This window comes from Macaca fascicularis, chromosome 8, assembly GCF_037993035.2.
Source record: "Macaca fascicularis isolate 582-1 chromosome 8, T2T-MFA8v1.1".
NCBI lineage: Eukaryota > Metazoa > Chordata > Mammalia > Primates > Cercopithecidae > Macaca > Macaca fascicularis.
In genome coordinates this window covers 81,545,156-81,568,932 of record NC_088382.1, presented here as the reverse complement: position 1 = coordinate 81,568,932, position 23,777 = coordinate 81,545,156, and positions in this window count along the sequence as shown.

Below are 23,777 nucleotides of genomic sequence, written 5' to 3'. Positions count from 1 at the left end.
AGTAAATTATTTACATATATACCAGTTAATACCCAATTTACAAGCTGGTTGTGTTCCCAAGTAATATTTGTAAATTGATACAAAGTCAATATGCATTTCCAAAAAAAAATGGTGTTTAAAACATGAAAATTAGCTTATTTAATATTTATTTAATCCATGTTGAGGCTAGGTTAGCTTGTCTAATCCATATGGAGACTAAAATAATTTTTATTTGTAATTTTTTAAAAGTTTACATTATATGCTATTTGGGGTTTTGTATCAAATGATATGTTACTGTATTAGTCCATTTTCATACTGCTAATAAAAATATACCCTGGGTATATTTACAAAGGAAAGAGGTTTAATTAACTCACAGTTCGGCATGGCTAGGGAGGCCTTAGGAAACTTATAATCATGGCAGAAGGGGAAGCAAACAGATACTTCTTCACATGGCGGCAGCAAGGAGAAGTGCAGAGCTAAGTGCGGGGGAAGACTCCTTATAAAACCATCAGATCTCGTGAGAACTCACTATCACAAGAACAGAATGGAGGTAACTGCCCCCATGATTCAATTACCTCTCACCAGGTCCCTCCTACAACTCGTGGCTATTATGGGAACTACAATTCAAGATGAGATTTGGGTGGATACACAGGCAAACTTATCAGTTACTAACAGGCTCTAGGGTCAAATTGCCAGAAGATGGATCCTAGCTGCTAGTTATCAGCAATATGACCTTAGGCAAGCACTTATTTTGCTATGCCTCATGTCTATGACTGTAAAATGAGGAAAATAATATCCATTTAGAGATTCTAAGTTTTCATTGCCATAGGCCCAGTGCCTAGTGTATATAAACAGTCAATAAATAACTAAAATTGCCCAAAGTGTATAATCTCATAGACCACTGTAATCTTCCTCCTATCACGATACTACCATGAGAAATTAGAATCAGGAAGGGGCTCCCATAGCATTTTTAATGAACCAATGTAAGGACCTAAATATCTATTTGTTTTTGGCAAAGTAGCCTCCCTGAGAGAAGACAGCACGTAATTGAAGGCTCTGGGAACATGGTTTTCTTCTCTCCCCCTTCCCTCTGGAAGGCAGTATGGAAACCACCAGGAGGAAACGATGGATGGGCTGGGCAGGAGCAGTGACCCTTCAAGTCACACAGGATTAAGTGACAGGCCACCTCAAGTCCTGTCATCTGTGCCTGAAGATTTCTTCTGCAGTGACTTTGTGCCTGTTCCAAGTCTGCCCAGCATCTATCACCCATGGGCTCCTTGCTGGCTCCCAGCTCTTGGAGATGAGCTCTTGCTGTCCCCATCTGCCTTAGGTCAACATTAGGACCTCCTGCTACCATCACCACCACCACTGACCCATTTGCTTCACTCAGTCGAGTGGTGGATCCAGGGCAGAGTGAGAGGACAAAGGGGCTGCGAGCACAGTGGTGGGGAGGAGGAGGAAGAGGAGATTCTGAGTAAGGTGGGTGATTCATGCAGGTACTTGTTTCCCCTTCCATAGCTACCCTCCACCTCAGTCATAGGGACCTTCCTAGTCCTGTGGAGCATATTCTTCTTCTTTCTCAACCATCTGTCTTCTTAACTTCCTCCTTCAGAAACCACCATGATAGCATATGAGCAAGGAGAAAACATCATGGCTTGAGGAAGCCAATTCACATTCATGTGTCTCATGGGAGATCCCGTCCCGCCAGGCATGGCCTGGGGGAACGTTTAAGAAGTTAGTTCAGGGGAGACAAGATAGATGATAAAATAAGTAGATGATGTTACATATTCTCCCTCTCTCTGTCTCTCTCTCTCTCTATATATATGACATATATATAGAAAAATATAATGAGTGCTTAAACTCATTACATATAGTGTATATATAGTATATATAGTGTATATACATATATACTATATAAACTCATTACAATATAGTATATATATAGTATATATATACACATATATGTATACACTATATAAACTCATTACTATATGTAATGAGTTTAAGCACTCATTATATTTTTCTAGAGGAAACAGAAGGTCCATTGGGTTGAGTATCTATTGCTTCACCTCCAAAAAGTGGCACAAATCTTTGATAAAATGTTACTAAATGTGTCACACACTTATTGAGAGAAAGGGACGGTGAGAACCTTAGTCAAACAACAAAAGCAAACATCGGATGCATAAGGGAATGTTACTTCTTATGCCCAGCCCCGTGAATTATAAGGATAAAAAACAGTCTAGTAGGTTTGAGAGATGAAAAAATAACTTGGTCAAATCAGCCATCTGCCCTTGTGGTTATAAAGCAGAGTTTTTCAAGCTCTGCCTATGGTTTGGGAAAGGAACTGAGTGGTGTGGCATAGGAGAAGGGAAGAGAATCAGGAAAGGACAGTTGAACTGTGCTGGTGACTTCCCTGCTGCTTGTCCTCATTGCGTGGCTATAGACCCAGCCTGTGCTCTAAAGATGCAATTTTCTCTATTAACGGAACAGATTCTTTGCAATATTTGGATGTCGGGAAGGAGAACATTGTCAATGATCAGGTTCTTCTGGATGGAATGTAGATTCTGAACAGATTTTTTACTTAATTTTTATTTCTAAACTTAATTTAGTACTGTGATATCTACTCCTAATATCCTTGTCCTAGCTTTCCTGTGACCAGTGGCTGTGCACCACAGACCCCTTCAGCAATGTGCCACTAAGCTAATCACTGGGTGGCACCCAAGAGCCAGAAAAAAGATGGATTGAATTGCAGACACTCTCTAATACACATATTTTAACAATTTCCTCTGTCCTCAGTGAAATTATGCTAATATTTTAGTTGAGTTTCCTCAAGTCTGGAACTCAAATTAAGTCTGTCTGTTTCATTTTTATGATAGTGCTTGAAATCACTTGCAGACAAGGGGTTGTTGGGCCATGAGATTTATAGTGGCAATGCCACAAAGGTCAAACACATCCTGAGGAAGAGGAAAGCAATCTGTAGAACCAGTGTTTTCACTGCAATAAAGTTTATGGCAGCATTAAGGGAGTAGTTACAAATCAGTCAGATGGTGTTGATTTCATTGAGAATAAGTATATTTACACTTGTAAGCTTTCTCTTAATAATATTCTGAATGTTTTACACAATGGGGTTAGTGAAGGTTGTATCTGGGCATATTTCACGAATGACAAAATTTGTTTTTCTTTTTTCCACCCATCCTTCTACTGGTTACTTTTCACAAAATAGGTCTATAATGCCTCTGTAGGGGCTGAGTAAAGGTTCAGCAATTTTCTGACATTTCCAACAAGGTCAAAGATGCTGCAGAAACTAAAAGTAAAACGATTGTGTATACGTATGTGATTAAAGATGAGAGGAGTCTATAGAAAAAAACGATGTCCCTAATACTAAAAACTGCTTCTTTCTAGGTAATTAGTTATTCATATTGTGCTAATTTTGTATTATTAGAATTTCTGATTGAATGTTCAATTTCTATATTAAAGGAGTAAAACATAAACACCCCAACCTACATAAGACCTACAATAAATAATGTTTATGCTTAACCCAATCTACTTCATAGCACTAAACACTATTACGCTTTGCAAAACTAATTGTAAAATAGTTTTGTGATTATGCTATTGTTCGAATTAATTGGGTAATTATTTTACCTATTGCTTATTTCCTTATTTATTGTTTATCCTGTCCACTAGACTGTAGGCTCCACAAGGACAGAGACCTGGTCTTATTCCTGATCCTTTTCCCAGGTCCTACTATATAATTACACAATGGAGTTAGTGAAGTTTGGATCTGAACATATTTTACAAGTGACAAAATTTGTTTTTCCTTTTTTCCACCTTAAAAATGTAATTCAATGAACGAATGAATGTTTCTACCATTCTCAGGATTCTTCTACATAGTGAAAACACTTTCTCACTAAGTCAGGTCTACACAAAGTAGATGTTTTCTAACACTGTTAGATAGTTTCTAGAATGTTCTATTTCTGTCTCATGTTTTTGTCCCTGAGGAACTGGTGTGGCTCTATCTCACAAATATGGAGGGAAAGGAAGAGTCGGAACTTATCCATGTCCTATAAATGAGAAAACTGGGACTTTGGCTTATAAATCTGGTATGTATAATTTGTTGACAAGACATCATAAAGCATGTCCTGAAACAATTTTCTTTGAATGAGGGCACAGTTGCCTTTGTGCAAACAATGAAAATATGTGGAGCTTTTTGTTGATACATTTTCTTTTCCCACGATGCCTCGTGTATGTTTGTTAATGTTTAAACATTTTTCATCATCTATCTCAATAAAATCTAATTCAACCATTTTAAGGCCATATGAAGTTTTTTCCACTTAAAAAACAAGTAGACCATAGAATAATATGCTAAATTGTTCATTTTATTTGGCCATTAATAAGTTTGACTGACCATTTATATAGTTTTATTCTCTTGTAAAACACATTTTTCTGGGTTTTATTTCTGATTCTAAAAGTAAAACATATTGTTCTATTGAAAACTATAGAAAAGCATAGGAGAGGAAAACTAAAATTATTTTTCTGTCCTTTTTACAACCAAGTAGCTGTATATATTTTACCTAGAGGAGATCATGCTACCTATTTACCTGGAGGAGATTTGCCTGTATCTTAATGAAGAGACTACATTGGTTGTTCATCAGTGTAACATCTCACTGGATATTCAACAACCGACAACCATGATCACTTAGAGACCCATGGGAATGAACTGTATCAGTATGTTACCAAAGCATTGCGGACACAATAAATGATCACACATATCAATTCTTTTATTTAATTGTAAAGATGATTGAATATAGATACTAATATGTTCATATTTAGTTATGGGGGAACTTGAGGGGGGAAGTCCAAATGGGTTAAACAAGGTTATACTATTAATATTACAAATACAATAAAACATTTAAAACTTTTAAAGACATAAAGGAAAGTAGTTCTGGAAAATAGCAATATAACTTTTATTGTTGGTAAAGAGGATATTAATTATATTTTTAAGGGAAAGTGCATGAACATTTATTGCAGATAACTTATTTTAGCAGAAAATTTTTACATCAGATCTCAATAGAAGGATTATTCAATAGAGCTAACACTAATGCAGATTCTAGAACACAGATTCCCATAGAATTATTTCAAAAAGAATTGTGTTAACACAAACTTCAATTAACTGATTTGTATCACTTTTTATTCTAGAAACAAAATGTCTTAGAAGGTTCCATGATGTAAAACAAAACAAGCGTAAGTCAAGTTTCATCACGAGCTGTGTAGGCCAACCCTGTGGGGTTAGTCCCATAGAACATGGTGTGGAAGGAGCAGGGTGGTTTCTGAGGCATAAGTGTGCATGTGTCTAGGGCTGCAAAGGTACATGAAATCCATCTCGTCACCTATTGACCCAACGTCCTTCTTGGTCACCACCTATATTACCATAATATGAAGTGGAATAGAAGGGGTAGGTGAATTTCGGAGTTGGGCCTTCCCATCTGCTATCGGCTGAATTATAACATCCCCCCCACCCCTGCCCACTGCCATATATTTATCTGTTGAAGCCCTAACTCCCAGTACCACAGAATATGATTATATTTGGAGATAGGGTTTTAAAGGAGATAATTAAGTGAAAATGAGGTCATTAGGGTGGGCTGTAACCCAAGAAGACTGGTGTTCTTATAATAAGACAGGATTAGGACATTGGCAGGTACAAAGTGAAGACACAGAGAGCAGACGGTCATCTGCAAGCCAAGAAGCGATGCCTCAAAAGAAAGCAACCCTGCCAACACCTCAGTCTTGCAATTCCAGCCTCCAGAACTGTGAGAAGTTGATTTCTGGTTGTTTAAGGCACCCAGTCTGCGGTACTTTGTTATGACAGTCTCGGCTACCTGATACACCATCTAATTTATTTCAAAGGGTGGCATGGCATGGGAGTGACTAGATACAGAATGTGCATCAGAGGCCTCAAATGCCCCTTTGCCAGTGTGATGAAAATCCCCCAATACGTGTGCATTACTCACTGCTTGGACGTAACCAGCAGGAGGCCCTGGTAAGTACAAAAACTTGTGAGGAAGAGTCATGCCCTCCCATTTTCACCTGCAACCCTGTGGTTTGCTGAAGGAAACTAAAGACCTGGGACATGAGATTAAGGGCATGGTGATGCGGACAGGAAGCAGCGTAGGGGTTTGTCTATGTCAGCAAAGTGCTAGGTCAGGAGAGTGGAAATTCCAGAAGGAAAGCAGACCCGTGGTGGGTTGTCAGGAAGGAGTTGAGAGCCAGAAGGAAGAACGGCCAGGAAGGACACACTGCAGGGCTCTAGGCAGGGGCTTTCTGGCTCCACACCTTCTGCTGTAGCTTGAAAGCCAAGCTCACGTTGAAACCTTAAGGCACCAAGCAAAATGATTAAGATACAACAAATTTGAATCTGGTAAGAATGACTGACCCCTAATTCTTAAAAACACTCATGCGTGTAGCATGTTTTGTATGTGCTGGTTTTGTGTAAAGGGTATGTACTAATAGGAAGTCATCAACCAAGTTCAAGAGAAAGGAAACCAAGATGTTTGGAGTAATTTTTACTGCATTCAGTGCTAAGAAATGATCTCTACAGGCACGTCTGACACTACCCTGCTGTGTGTCTTTGGGTAAAGTGCTTACCATCTCACCACCTTCTGTTTCTGAGGTTCTGCATCTAAAATCTAGAATGATGAAAAAGGAGAATGTTGGATCATCTACTTTTAGAACTAGCTGAGCAGGCACTTGAGTGACAGTCAGTATTGAAATGAACTGCTCCAGCTTGCCCCTAGAATGTGAGGCCCCTGAGAGCAGGACCACTTGTGCCTTCACTTCTGCAGGAGACGGCAAGTGGCCACACTGGTTCCGAAGATAGTCTCAGAGCATGCATAATTCTGAACTCTGAACTTTGGGTTCTATATTATCATGAATCCTTTATGGGTTTTCTTGTTCTGGTACAAGTTAAAAATGATTGTTAGTGAAGGTGCAGGTAAGAAAGTTTGCAAGAACTCTATGCTATGTGCCATTTCAACAAGCACTGGCCATTCTTGGTGCTGTTCCCTGTGTAAAGCATCAAGGATATGAAGAGGAATAAGAACGTGGCTTACATGCTAGTGGGGGAAATGGCTGTCAGTCACAGCTAAACACATTTCAGTGTTGCACCTCCTACATTGTATGAGCAATGTAAAGTGAAACAGGGGAAAAAAGATAACTCCACCGGGCTGTTGGACATCAGGTAGAAGAGAGGTTGGAAAAGGCCTTTTTTGTGACTGTCTTTGGGCAGTGTTTAAAAATGGGCAGATAGAACGTTGCTAAGAGGATGAGTGGAGAGGACATTCAGATGGAGAGCAGCATAAGCCAAAGCAGGAGAGAAAGCTAAGGGGGGTGAAAATATGCCAGATTCTGAGAAAACTGCAAATATTCAGGGTTGCTTAGAGTACAGATTTGGGGAGGCCAACAGTTATGAGCCAATGGATGGGAAAAGGCTCATCAATATGACCAGTGGAGTGAATAAAAGCATACCCTACAAAATGTTAGAAAATCAGGACATTTCAAGATTCAGTAGCCATCTTTCTGCCCTTTTTTTCTTTCTTTCTTTTTTTTTTTTTTTGTTTGAGAGAGAGAGTCTCACTCTGTTGCCCAGGCTGGAGTGCAGTGGCATGATCTCGGCTCACTGCAACCTCTACCTCCCAGGTTCAAGCTATTCTCCTGCCATAGCCTCTGGAGTAGCTGGGACTATATGCACGCACCACCACACCCAGCTAATGTTTGTATTTTTAGTAGAGACAAGGTTTCGTCATATTGGCCAGGGTGGTCTCGAACTCCTCACCTCAAGATCCACCCTCCTCGGCCTCCCAAAGCGCTGGGATTACAGACGTGAGCCACCGCGCCCAGCCTCTTTCTGCATTTTCTTAATGTAAAGCAGAGGAGTTGGCAACATCAGACCCCCTCCTTCCAGCAGGGCAACGCTAGGTGGAGCTGAGTAGCAGCACCCCTTAGACCGTGGACCTTCCCAGTTCACCACGGTCATCACCCAAACAACAAGCATGTGTTCATGTCCCTGGACAGCTTCACCCAGCGGTGTTACCTGGCAAGCCCACTGGCCTGCAAATTTGCCACCTGTGGTGCAGGGTGGGGATAGACAGAGGCAGATGGGGCAAAGAGTTACATTGGAAAGCTAAGTAAGAGCCAGATTTGAACTTTATTCTGTGATTTGTGTAGCCCCATCAAAGGTCTGTCCAAGTGTGAGAGTGACATGAACAAAAATCATTCCCAACCGTTGAAGGGCAACCTCTCTTTTTAAGCTGGCCAATTGGGTATTTCCTTTACCTCTTCAAGACTAAACAAGCACTTGTGGAACATACACCGTGTCAACAATATACTGGATGACGTGCCTGCTTTGGGGTTGTTTTGGAGTATTTGCAGGAGTAACAGGCTGGAAGGTACCATACATTTAAAAAAATAATAAAACATTAATTTTTCAAATAACGCAATCTTTGTTATAATTTATCATAAAAAAATTTTATCTTGACAAATATCTTTGAACAACCAATATTCTGTTCTCAAAAATGAAATAAAACATAAAAACATGTACTAAAATAATTTAAAATTTAATAATGTGCTGAGGTCCTTTTTTATGCTACAAAGAACACTATTTTGTGCTCAGAACATTGGGATTACTTTCTCAACTTATAGGGTACTCTTGGCCAGATTTGACCTCAAATACACATGGGTTACAATGGTGATGTGTAGAGGGAAGTAGAGATAAAGGCCATAGTTGGAAAACTTGTAGAAGTCAGAATAGAAATCAAGAGGCCAGGATTCACTGTTGATGGCTATTTTTGTATGATTTCTGAACTCTAAACTCTGTTTAGTCCTGGAAAATTCACCTACAGTTGGCTTCTTCAACTTCAAAATGAAGATAATGTACTTGAAAATATATCCTCCAAATCTCTGCCTCAAGTTGCAGTTCTGATCCAGGACTCCCAGGATTACCAAATGAAAGAACTCATTGATACATGTGTTTCAGAGAAAAAAGATCAAAGGAAGAAAAAACAGTAACAGGAAAGGAAAAGCTTGTTGGGGGTGAGCAGACACTAAAGGGAGTAACTCCAGTTTTTCCTGAGGAAATTGCCTCACAAAGGAAAAACTAAGATGATGAAAAAATCAAATGAAAGGTGAGGAAGCTGAAAACCAGAGTATACCCAAGCTTCCCTAATTAAGGTTTCCCCATCTGCCCAGCAAATCTGCAATGCCCAAGTAACGTGTAGCTACCAGGTACCCCAACAAGGAGTTTGAATGATAAGACATTTTAGCAACTATGGAATGTTATTTTCAGGCACATACCCAGTAAAATAAACTTGTTAGAATTATTAAATAGATAGACATCCCAATTAGAGGTCCCAATAATGAAATACCTGAGTTTTAAACAGTTGATAGAATCAGGTAATGCCAAGTAACTTTTGGAGAGTCTCCACTGCCTGCTAGATATTGACTTGTAAAAAACGTGTAAGAAATAAGGCTTTGGTTTCGTCTAAGAATGAAATACAGTGTGCTGAAAATTGCTTCAGCCAATTTCAAGAACTCCTATAAATTTTTTCTATGGTATCTCTCTTATTGGACTGTCAACAGTAATAACACTTCATATTCAAGATACATTCTCCCTTCGTTGAATTTATCAATTTAGTAGTTTCCCTTTCCTAATTATAGATGAAGTGTGAATGAAATCAGGAAGGCAGTTTTCAGAAAAATCAATAAGGAGGAAGTATTCATTATTCCAGTAATGCTTTGAAAATAATAATGTGATTTTAAAATCTACAAAAAAGTCACGAAAAGATAGCAACTTGTGTTTTGTGAGCAATAATTTCCCATAGCATAAGAGAGAAGGGAAGCCATTATATCAGTATCTTCTAATGCCTTACTTGAAATTCTGCATTTATTTTCAGATACAGGCATTTATTTGGGCATGTTTCTCAAAAATGTAAGCTTTAATAGGCCAAAGATTATGTCCATCTTGTCTACCACTGTGCCTTACGTACACTTTATACTAATAGTTTTGAATAAATAAGTTAAAAATGCTAAATGTACACCTTTTTACAATTCTTTATTCATTTTTTGATACAAACCATGCATTTATATTTTGTTATAAAAGTACTAAAACCATAATAAAATGATGGAACTTTTTATCCCTTCTGCTCCATCCATTGTTCAAGTCCTAAATGACCTTTGATTACAATCAACCCCAAAGGAGAAATATTACATTCCACTGATTTATTAATGTACGAAATACAAAACTACATCATCAGAATTTACAAATTCTAAATTTTTAAGTGATTTACAATAAAGAAATTAATTGCCTGCACTTCTAAGTGTGTCTCATGAGTTGTTTGAGTATGGCTTCTTTAGTTGGCTGTCCCTCAAATTTTCATTTCTATGTTAAGCCAAAAACAATCTTGAAAAGACTCCTGATTTCTCATTTTCTGCACTTTCTGTGTAATTTGTTACTAAGGCTATTAATTTTTCCACTTGGATTTGTCCCTTCTTCATTTTATTGTGAGGAAGAAAGTATCCCCCACCACAGTCATCAATTGACGTCTATCACCAAGACTTCTGTACTCTGAATAGGATATTCTGTGGACCACAGTGCCATGCTGATTTTACTCCATTTTATACTACCATTTTCAATATGCTCCAGTCCATTATTCATTCTACAGGCTTCAATTTTTCCAGAATTTTGCTCAAGTTCTATTTTGTTTTTAATGGGGCCATCCCCAAATGCTAAATCTCTCATGTATCCATTTATTCAGCACATTTTTTAAGAGTTTCAACTTGGTGAGTACTACTCTCTTGGCAGATATTTCCATAACTAAATCCAACATGGTGTCATTTGTTTTTCATTTACTTGCTTATGCCTTCTTCTTCTTGCTCCCAGAAGAATTTAAGGTAGCTTACATAAACATGAGACAAAAACAAACAAAAACAAGTAAATAAGGAAAATGCAGTTTGTCCAGAAAATGCATGGTGGAAGTCTGTATACATTTGATAAAGTTAGAGCACACATTTGATTCTAAGATTTTCAGTATCCAAATAGAAAGCCAAGAAGAAAGATACATTTACCTACAGGATTTGTCATATGTATAAGATTAAACTGGGCCAATAATCAAAATAGGTTGCTCAGAAGTAGTACAATTAATTTCAAATTGAGATCAGAAAGATATTTCTTCGGTAGGTCCTTCCCAAGAGAACAAATGTGCTATAACACCAATACCGTCAACAACATCCTTACAATAACGGAGCAGCTGCTTTCAATAGGGCTGTTTCCAGGAAAGCGACTCAGTGTTTGAGAACTGTCTAACACAAAACGGAGATTGAATATGGTTAACTATGTAAGTTTTCAAAACTTATTATATATACAGCTTAACAGTGATAATGATAGCAATGACAATTACAGCTGTTGGAGTATTTATTATACATGGTACACTACACAGCACTTTACATACATTGTTATTTAATCCTTACAATAACCACTTGAAGTAGACATAATCCCATTACACAAGTACAGTTTAAAGTGTTTAAGGAGTTCCATAATGAATACTCAGTAATATTGGTCAAGAAACCAAACCCTGCCGCCACTTTAGAACCCCCTCAAGCCTGATCAATCAGTCCTCTCTTCCTCAAAGTAACCACTCTCCTGACTTCTAGCATAATGGATTAGTCTGCCTGTGCTAAATTTAATATAAATGAGGCCAGGCTTTGGAATCCCAGCACTTTGGAAGGCTGAGGTGGGCAGATCACTTGAGGCCAGGAGTTCAAGACCAGCCTGGCCAACATGTGAAACCCCCATATCTACTGAAAATACAAAACTTAGTTGGGCATGGTGGCAGGTACCTGTAGTCCTAGCTACTGGGGAAGCTGAAGTGGGAGAATAGCTTGAGCCTAAAAGGTGGAGTTTGCAGTGAGCCAAGATTGTGCCACTGCACTCCAACCTGGGCAACAGAGCAAGACTCCATCTCAAAAAAAAAAACATTTAATATAAATGAAATCATATAGGGTATTATTTGGTGTCTGGTATCTTTCACTCAATGTTATCTGTGAAATTCATTCATGTTGCTGTGTACAGTTTTAGTTTGTTCATTTTCAATGTTGTGTAGTTTTCCATTCTATGAGTATGCCACACTTATCATTGTATATGGTCAATGAACATTTTTGCTTCCAGTTTTGTATTTTTTTTACTGTTATGTATATTGCTGTAAGGTTTTTTCATATCTAGTTCTCAGGGCACATGGGTACACATTGTTGCAGTATATACACCACTGCACTTCAGAGTAGAGTTGTTAGATCATAAATCTGAATGTCTTCTGCTCTAGAAGATAAAGCTACACTTTCTCTGTGTGGTTGTCCTCTGTTCCTTTCTCCTCATAATTTCATACTTCACCTACATCAGAAAACTAGCTTAAATCAATCAAAGCCATTTATTAGTGAAAAGATTATAAAATAAACCCTACAAATGCTTTCCATTTCTAAATAAAATTGCAAGTAATAACTAAATTTTCTTTGAAATATTTAGCATCCAAAACAAGTATGAGTGAAGTTTTATTCTACTTTAATTATAGGATGTGGTAAATGAGCTACTGCATGCCTATTGCTGTAGGCAGGAAGCCCTTTCAAGGGCTCCTTGACACCACCTATCAGACCAAAGCACTAAAATTTCTTTGAACTTGAATTTGAAGTGCCTTGAAATACTGTAATCTTAATTAGCTATGACACATAAATTACTTCATTTTACACCCACGACCATTAGTATTCAGAATTCCCAGTCAAAGTTTCTAAGTTCTCAGATTAATGTTTATGCCAAGAAAAGCTATTATTACCCTGGGAAGGAAATATCTCTTGCCTTCAGTAAAAAGGTATAGAACAGAAAATGATGCTTTCCACTTGGTAGATCTTAGTGAATTTACCAGGAAAATTGCTTAACTGTTATCTTAACAGTATTCTCTGGCACGTTCAGAAATAATTATCCAGTTTTAACCAAGAAATATTAAAGCTTCTCAACTGAGATCCATGTAGCTCATCTAGGACATTTGCAAAGTTTTCATGAAAATATTTTAATTCTGTGTTTTCATTGACTTAGCTGATTATAGAGAAAGTTAATGAAGCACTTTCTGGATCACTTAGAAGACCACCTTTCACTGGGCATTTGCAGTACTCAGTGTCTGTGTGCCTGTTTGCTTCATTTGTACAATAGCATCAGTACCCATTGTATTAAAATTAAACTTCAGGCTAATGAGAAAAGAAGAAAAGTTGTACACCAAAGGGGTGTTCAGACATGCAGTTTAAAAATAATTCAGAGTTTAAATAATGAAAGAGCTGAGGTATCATGGAGCACATGGTAATTAAAGCATGTCAAACTCAAAACATGTCAAAAGAATTGGTGTTATAGCACCCAGTACCATTTTGAACAAACAACATTAAATTAATATCATCTATTTGAATTATATTGTTTTTTGGGGTTTGATTTTCATCTGTAAACACATTTCTATTTATAGATGTTTAACAGCTATAGAAATACAGAGTTTATGTCTACTTTTATTTTTTTCCTATTTGAGAAGTATAAAAATAATATAAATAAAAACTTGGAGTCTGTCAGAATTCTTTTGCTTTAAAATACTTCTTTATATATTTTACATATAAAGTTTGAAAACACTGCTCTAACACGTTAGTGATGAGACTAACTTATATTTATTGTGAACTCTACCTGCATTACCTTTTAAAATTCTTCCCAGCACCCAATATCATAAGTGCTATCTCTGGCCCATGTTACTGATAGGAAACCGATGTTTAGACAAGTTGGACCCACAATTCAGAGGAACTGCCCTGAGATTCACACACTTAATTATTACACTAATTATACATTAGGTATGAGGAATTAGAATGCATCACTAAGAGGAGAAAGTTTTTCCTCAAAGCATAGACAAAGGGAGGTACTTTCAGAGTAGTCACCATTCAGAGAGATAAGTGAACCTCACAAAGTCTCAGGTGGTTTCCTGGGCAGCATTACATCTGTACATCATTTAGACCTGGGCCTCATCTATGCAGTTTTAGTTTCCTCTTCTGCCACTCATCTGCTACTGCTATTATTTATCCTCACGGGTTTTACCTTGGAGACCTGTTCCTTTAACTGTCAAAATCAGCTGCATTCAAAACTTTGTTTCTTTCTTTTTAAAGACAGAGTCTTACTCTGTCATGCAGGCTAGAGTACAGTGGCACCATCCTAGTTCATTGCGGCCTCAGACTCCTGAGCTCAAGAGATCCTCCCACCTCAGCCTCCCAATTAGCTGGGACTACAGATGCACACCACCACACCCAGCTATTTATTTGTTTGTTTGTTTATTTATTTATTTATTTAAGAAATGGGTCTTTGCTATGTTGTCCAAGCTGGTTTCAAACTCCTGGGCTCAAAAAAATCCTCCAACCTCGGCCTCCCAAAGTGCTGAGATTATTAGCAGGATTACTTTTGATGAGGTCTATCACTATCACTGTTTCTTCAGACACTAGTTATACACTTGATGACCACAGAAGGCCAAGAAGACTTATCCCATCAAACCATGAGAAGCCCAAACTGCAGCAAGGACTTCCAATTTTGCTTAACTTAGGGAAGGGGCAGACCATGCAGGCAATGACAGAGCAGGAAAAAAAAGACAGAAACAAAACAAGGGATATTTATGCAGACACGTTTTCCTCTCTGTGAAGAAAGAGATGGCATTTAATTGGAAACAATAATTGCCTGGTATGGTTATGTCTCAATTCTCCCCAGCTGCAGCAGCCTCAGGATTCACTGAGCAACAGAGACCAGGAGAACTTCAGCTCAGAGAGTAGAGTAAATGCCACTGATTTGATTTAAAAAATTATGAACGATATTTCAGTTGCTCTTCTTATAAACAATAAAGTGTGATAAGATGCCTTAATATGACGATTCAATTACACTTATAGAATAAGTTCTTGACGGTAAGTATAAATAAACACTGGAAGAAAAGCTAAGAAAGATCTAAAATAGCAACTCCAAAAACAAACAAACTTTGTCAAGTTTAATAACACTTCATAGAGGACTAAAAATAGTCATTTTTCCCCAACTATAATTCTGAATGCTTTCCTTATAAAATGAGCTATCCATGCTCTAATAATCTTTGCATGATTGTTTTTCTCTGAAGTGTATCTGTAGTTTTTCTCTTTTAACATTTATTATAAAATATTTTTTCTGACAAAGTTTTTTAAATTAATGTGCTTAGACTATTTGCATTTAATCTATCTTTAAAATTTTGTTTTATTTTTAGATGTCAAATACTCATTTTATATATTTATGAGATACAATGTGATGTTATGATACATGCATACATTGTAAAATGATGAAATATTTTAAAACACATGAGAATAGAGAAATTTATGGATATATCTATATATAATGAAAGAAAGAAAAAAATCTATGTATATACTACCTACCTTAAGAAAAAAGATTTCCCATAGTGTTTGAATCTCTTTCTGGACCCTTCCTTGATAGCATTCAACTTTGTTACTCCCAAGAAAATATTATCATGCAATTTTATCATTCCCTTGCTTTTCTTCATAGTTTTATAATGTGTATATATGTATCTCAAAATAATATATTATGATTACTGACATATTTTGATTTATTTCTACTGGAGTTTTTAAGTATATCCTACTTTTAAGTTCTTCTCTGATGTAGATTGAGTTTTTACATTTTTTTATTTCATATTTTTGCTGTATTAGTATACAAGTTTCACAGTCTATTACAATTTTTTCACTGGTTATTCTTAAAATTCTAACGTGAACACTGACTTTAATATAAAATTAATCAAAATCTTCTTCCTCGCACCAAATAATACAAGGATTTTAGAATGGGTTAACTCTGACCATGTACATCCCAGCATACATGTTATTACACAAATCTTTTGGTTCTCACATATTTTTTTAATCCTCCCATATTGAACATTATTCTTATTGTGTATGTAGTCAATGTTTGTTTAGATTTGCACATATCTTTACCATTTTCTTTGCCAAGAAAAAAGTATTTAGAAGAGCTTCATACTGTATCTTTTCCAACTGCTGGTATCTCCAACACCATAGGGACTTCAAAATGTATGGTCTAGGGGCAAGGCTGATTATACTGCAGCCTAGAGCTGCTACAGCACCTTACATTTTGTGCTCCCCTCAAAAATGGGAGCCTCCAAGTTACCCAGTATATGGGCCAAAGCACATATTGACCCTTTATGTCGTTAAATTATAGCATATGTTAGATAATAGTATATATTAAATAATAACATCATCTATAATCTAATAATGTTATTACCTTCCTTTTCCATTCTTTTGTATATGTTTTTCATATATACCTGACAAAAGAATAACAATAATGATAATGATGTATTGAAGTGGTCCTCTCCATCACTGTCCTCACTTTAAACTCTCACTTAGACCTTTCTCACTGATTTTTTTTCACTCAATTTCTTTGTGCATTTATGCAAAAACATTATGCATGTATACTTAATTTTTCAATAAATTTATTATACCCTAATGTAAATTATTTTTTGCATAACTGCTAGTAATTAATTGCAGTTTAAAATTATACAATGTCAGAGATTTGTGTTCATGCTTTTGTGTTCATTTCTACATTTCTACACAGGGTATGTAGACAGACTGTCAATATTGACCACCCTATGTTGACTGATTCTTTGTGTAATTGGTACACAAGATTTAAACATCAGCAAATCACAGCACGTCTCCCAATTTCTTCATAAATTTTAAGTTGGCTTCTCTTCAATTCAATTCAGTTAAGCTCATATAAGAGTAGGACATAGATGAAATGCTTATCACATACCTATGAATAACTTTATTTTAGGGATATAGACAACTTAGTTATCTATATAATTAGTCAGCTGAAAGAAGATAGTTGTGTAATATACATTAAGTCATCTAAGGCGTGCAAATATTAATACTAACAGTACTCAAAAAAGTGTTTTCTAACTTTTTATTCCATATAATAAATAAAATGGGATGATAAAGTATATGTGCTTTTATGGTAATAAATGTAAATTCAATCTATATTTTATGTTATTCTCTGCTTGAAATTAAAACACAGGCTGTAAAGTTTCTACTTAAATTGCCAGAAGGTTAAAAATATTATCCACTTTGGATCTACTTAAACTTGTCATATTTAGTATACACAGCAGAACAGAATAACTTAGAAGTATAAACTCTTCTGTACTCAATTTATCTCATCCAAACAGACACTTTGGATGAGGTCTGTACTACAATTTCTATTTGAAAGAGATACCCAGACTTAACAGCAGATATTCTGAGCACCTTTGACCCTTCAAAAGTGGATAAAACACAGTTAATAAAAATTTTAAGTAAATACTGGTCTGTCAGTTGATCTTCATAATAACATGCAGGATACTTATTATAAATTAGGGATCATTCACATTTGTTATATTTAGGTCTTATTTGATATTACCATTTTCCAATCAGTGAAGTAACATTGAAACATATACCTTATGTCCAAAAGAACATCATTTTTTGGGATATGGAAATACATTTCCCATTTAGAGTTCTTTTACAGCAAGCAGGTGGTCAAGGAAAATAACCCGATAAGATTAATGAAGGCGGTATTAAACTATGCATGAAAATCAGAATTATAAACATGTCCTACTTAAAAGAAGATCTTAACTGATAAGATTTCACTACACTGTAACCTCTCTTTTTCCTAACCCTGGCCACTAAGTATGCCCAGAATAGTAATTGCTTAGCTATTAAAAGCAATTTTGCTGAAATCAGACCCAAGAGCGTGCCACTGACTCATGTATATCTTGAACAAGTTGAAATCTTTGTCTGTAGATCAATTTATCTTTTAGCCTCTCATAGTTCTCCCCATTCTTGTCACACAGGACTTAAATCTGTTCTTACTGCCCTCTACAACCAGTTCTACAATAAAACCAGCCCCTCTCACTGGAGGATGGCTGTCCAAGAAACTACCAGTCATTTATGGAACCTCTTTTTAGTGTTCATTACATATCAGCAGCAATCAAAATAATAGAAATAGGGGAAAGTAGGAATGGAGACGTCAACATTCAAGTAGGATATATATTTTGCAACAGATATTGGAGAGTTAAGCATCAGAAAGAGCTTGGTGTAAGGAGGAGGTATTTTAAGTTAGGAAGTCCTCACAAAATCTCAGAATCACAGTACGGAAAGATTTCCCATAATATTTGAATCTCTTTCTGTACAAGGCATCAGAGATCAAAATGTAAATAACACAACTCTTGCTTTTAAGGAGCTCCAGTAGAGCAGAAAAAAAAATCCCCATCTCTGTGTTGGTGCAGGAAGAGGCTTGGGTTCAAGATTTGATGAGGAGCCTGCAGGAAGAGAACTATGCCAATGTGTAAGGGAGGAAATACGTAAGATCTGGTTTGAGAGACGAGTAAGAATTGTGGTTACAGACAAGCGGAAGAAGGATGAGGAACTCCAGAGGGTGGCTACTGCATGTGGAACTGCACAGAGGTGTCAAACAGCTTGAATATGCAGGTTTGGCATGGCTGGAATACAGGGGCGAAGGAGGGAATGGGTGAAATATGCATGTAGAGGTAGACAGGGAATTGTGTATAGCAATAGAGTGTGGCGATATATTGTATTTCATCAATTCTAAGATGTACACATTTTCACATCCCTGAGATTGGGATCACCTTTCCCATGATGGGATCTTGCAGTCACTATCACATGGGATGTTGTTATTACCAGCATATGTAAAAACTTTGTCATGGCTATTCCAGGCTTCAGGTGAGCTATGAGCAACATAGGGGTTAGTGCTATTAAAACATCTTTAAAAGTTTACACATAATTCAGTGTTGAAATAAAGAAAGGATTCTTGTTTAGGGAGAAAGGTAAGGAAACAGAGCATCAAGGCTTATGTTTTATGTTATAGAAACAATAAATCTAAAAATATTCTTTCAATAAGTATAAATTAAAAATGATAAATCATGAAAAGCATTATGCCATAGTAGCACAAAAAATAATGATGCATTTTATAATCAATGATAGGTTTGGTGAAATGCCGCTGTTTACTCATTTTTTGTTTTTTTGTTTGTTTGTTAAGAATAAAATCCTGTGAAATACTTTTCTCTCCTTAAAACCCAGGCAGTCGGGCCTTGTGTTGTTTATTCCAGGACTCTGTGCCCTATGGGAAAATGTTACTAGATGTGGCATTCAGATAAGGTGGGCAACCCTGAGGACATGGACACACACACAAACGCACAGACATCTTGACTTTGTGACTTCAGGGCAAGTGGGATCTATGAACTTTCTAGACACAGAACAGACAGAGAATGAAGGGTCCTGTGAAAGGTGGTATCCTGCTTCCAGGCCACTTTCAGTGTTGTAGACAGGTCAGACTTCCTATAGGTTTAGATGCACAAGTCCGCATGGAGCCTGGATCTGAGCTCCAAGGCCTTATTGAATGCCCTAGAGGCCAAGCTCAATGCAGAGTGAATGACTTACCAGTTCTCAAATAGACTACATAGACCTAGACAACAGTGTTTTCACCATGACCAGGAGGATTGATGTTCACAGGCCTCTTCCCCCTTGTGCTTTAAATTATTTAAGTTAAGTCCTGGAATCCTGTTATAATGCAAGATTGGAAACATGAACTATGAAGCATGAAAAATTACGGACATTGAATTTCTCAACAACCTTGGTCAGTTGGTAGGGCAAGGGGGGCTCAGAGATTGATGTGATTGATTTTTAAAAGAAATAATTGTGGCATCTCATCTGCCACAAGAATTTAACAGAAATGTGTTTCTGTCACATCAGGCCAAAAAATGCTGAAAGCAGAGGAGAACCACTGATTAGAGCTTAAAGAAGGAGAGTAGATTTATTATATCTTTAAGATCTTCAATATTATTCTGGCAGCAATCAAAATAATATAAATGGGAGAAAGTAGGAATGGAGACATCACCATTCAAGTAGGATATATATTTTGCAACAGACATTGTAGAGTTAAGCATCAGAAAGAGCTTGGTATAAAGAGGGGGTGTTTCAAGTTATGAAGTCCTCACAAAATCTCAGAATCACAGTACAGAAGGAGCTGATTGCTGTGATGATATATAATCTACACTTAATGCAAGATATTAGTTTGTCCAATGAAGTTGGACATTAGTTACTGGCTGAAACACTCTGTTTTTCCTGTCTTGTGACCCAGTCAGAATTCCAAGTAACCTGGAGAGCATATAAAGAAGGAATGGGTGTTGAGCGAAGGCTAACCATCAGGTAAGACAGATGTTAAGGAATATAACTGTCCTCTTAGGCCTGGCCCTTTGATGCAGGATGGTGCAGCCGCACATCATATAATTTTATATTAGAAGAAAAATTTACATCTTGCAATTTTGAACTCATGACTTTGCAGCCCTATGTCTTGGCTTTGGTTTTCTTCTACAGGTTTAGCTTGTTCTAACTTTTAGTTCCAGGTAAGAGATAAGGATCTTTTACCTGTGTATAATCTTCTCCATCTTAGGCTCACTCCATTGGAAGACAATCCATGTTCTAATCACATGCCTATAACCAGCTGAGCGATTCTAATACCTCCAACTCCACCCTCAGGATGGGAGGAGAAAAAAAGAGATAGACCCTAAATCAGCAACATGCCCACCAAAAAAAGACTTTACAGGCAAAATCTGGCCTCCCAGGCAATGATGGCTGATGTTCAGGTGAGCAGGAGTAAGCAGTTTTTACACATAGTATCTTGATGTCCCAATAAGTAGACAGAGTCCCCAAAAAGATCATGGGAGGTGTCAGTTGCAGAAATCCAGATAAGTAGTCACCATCAAGAAAATGTCAGTTCACGAATTTGTTGAATTCAGAGAAGAAGACTGGAAACAGTAAGTCAGGGAGGGACCTCGTCCTAGGAGAAAAGGGGGGCTCTCAACCAGAGGTAGGATTAGGGACTCAGGAAGAGAACCCAGGTCAGCAAATCAGGTAAAAGGACTAGGTACTGCATCTCAGGAATAAGATCAAAACATGGTATCCCAACAGGGTAAAATGTGGGACTAATCATCAAGGGTGACTTGACCTTGGACCAGAATAAGGGGCTAGAACCACTGAAATCTCTACTAATACAACATCTTCATCACCATTAAGTTTTGATCATGTGCTAGGCATCATGCTAAGTACTATACCTACATTATCTCATTTAATCCATACAACAAATCTATGAAGCAAGTACTGTTAGCACACTGATTTTACAGCTGAGGAAACTGAGTAACAGAGAGGTTAAAAAAACTGCTAAATGGAGTAACTGGATAGTATATAGAAAAGTAAATTTGGATCCATTTTTTACAGTGTACACTATGCTGGATAAATTCTAAATGTTTTCAGATATTTAAATATAAAAGTACAGCTATAAAAATACTAGAAAAAAACTAGGTGAATCCATCAGTAACCCGAAGAGACTCAAAATCCAAAAGTAATAAAGGAAAAACAGACACATTTTATAACATAAAATATAAATTATTGAAAGGCAAAAGATACAGTAAGCAAAGTAAAAAGACAAGATCAATATTTGCAACTTATAACACAGAACAAGGGATATCTTATTTTCGAAAGTGTTCTCAAAAAAAGAGAAAAAGATTAAAATCCTATAGAAAAATGTGTTTGAAATGAAAATGTAGAACACACAGAAAATAAAATGCAAGTGCACTTTAGCCATACAAAAACAGGCAAAACTTACTCACAGTAAGAAAATTGAAATTAAAAGAATACTGAGATTGGTAAAAATTCAAAAGTTTGACAATATAGTCAAACGTTGGAGCACTCTCATATGGTTATAGATGAATGTAAAATGATAAAACCATTTGGAAGGAAACTCGTAGCCTCTAAAAAAAAATACATACCTTAATTGGCAAAGCCACTTTTAGAAATTTATCCTACAGACACAGTGGGAAAATACAAAAAGATACATGTACAAGTCTATTTATTTCCAAATATGTGAAATAGCAATGACTAGAAACAGATTCAAGTGTCCATTACGGGGGACTGGTTGAATATATTAAGGTCTATTCTCATAGTAGAATACTATGTGGTGGTAAAGCAAGGTTGTCTACCCGACCTTATTTTGTTGTTGTTGTTGTTGTTCCGTTCTATTTTGTTTTGTTTTAGACTTTTAGCAGCTTCAAGTCATAATTTTTAGTTTCTGTTTCTAGTGGTAAGCAGAAAAGAGGGATGAGGAAGGGGGCTTTACTGACACAAGCCAAAACAGAAACTAAAAATCCATAACTGTATTCTCTCCAAGAGTGAGGATGAGGGAGGTATATCTATATGGTACTATGGAGTGAATATAGTACTACGTTCAAAGAACAAGGTGGAGAAAATGTGAATAGTATGTACCTAATCATCTAAGAAAGTGGGGAATTATGGCAGGCTAAATTTTGGTCCCTTGAATATGTCCCAGTCGTAATTCCTGCCATTTGAAGTAGTTACTTACACATCAAAAGGGCCTTTTTAGATGTGATTAAATTAAGGACCCTGAGATGGGAGAGTCTCCTGGATTATTTACGTAAACTCAAGGTAATCTCCAGGGTCAAGATGGAAGCAGAAGAAGGGAGTCAGCAGATGTGGCTAGATAAGAGTGGTCAGAGAGATGCAACATTGCTCACTTTGAAGACAGAGAAAGGGGTCCATTAGCCAAGGAATATGGGTGACCTCTAAAAGCTGCAAAAAGTAAGGCAAGAGAGTTTTCCCTGGAGTCTCCAGAAAGACACACAGCCCTGCCAACGTGCTGATTTTAGCCCACTGAGAACCACGTCAGGACTTCTAACATACAGAACTGTAAATAATTAATGTGTGTTGTATTAGAGTCACTAATTTTGTAGAAATTTGCTATAACAGAAATAGAAAACTATACAGAAAAGATAACATAAAATGAAGAGTGGTTATATATAGGGGGAGGGAGAAAGTAGAATAGAATAGTCAGGGATAGAAACTAGACATGTTTTATAGACTTGACATGGACCATGTAAATATTTTACATACTCATTAAAAAATTAAGGTAAAAATCTATAAAAATAAAAAATAAAATTAAATAAGTGAATTGGTACCATAACAACACAGAGATTCATAGTGACTTAAAAACATGGTAATTTGCCAATAATTCCTAATATAGTATATCCTAAAAATGAAAATATCTGCAAGAAAATACCTCACACCAAGCTTTCCAATCCATGGCCCACATGCTGCACGTAACCCAGAACAGCCTCGAATGGGGTCCGACAGAAATTCATAAACTTTCTCGAAACATTATGAGATTTTTTGGTAATTTTTAAAATCTCACAGCTATCAACAGTGTTAGTGTATTTTATGGGTGGTCCAAGACAATTCTTCTTCCAATGTGGCCCAGAGAAGCCAAAAAATTGTCTTATACTATTTTCACCAACCATTTAGTTGGTGGTAATTTTGTTTATTATTATTCTGAGAATATTGTAGGTATATTGTGAGATAAAGCAATGAGAAATATTTGATATTCTATTTTTTTGTGTCAGATTCTCAGACTAAGGAAAAGGAGATTCAGATTAAAGATCAAAGAGGTGAAATTTAAAAAAAAAATGCTATTGTCTCCAATCTGAATTGGAAGTATCAATCTAAACTTATGATAAATTCTACTTAATACGATTTTTTTTCTAACTTTGCTTACTGAAAACACCTAGGAATAATGGCAAACCCAGTAGTAATGAATACTCTTAGTGCCC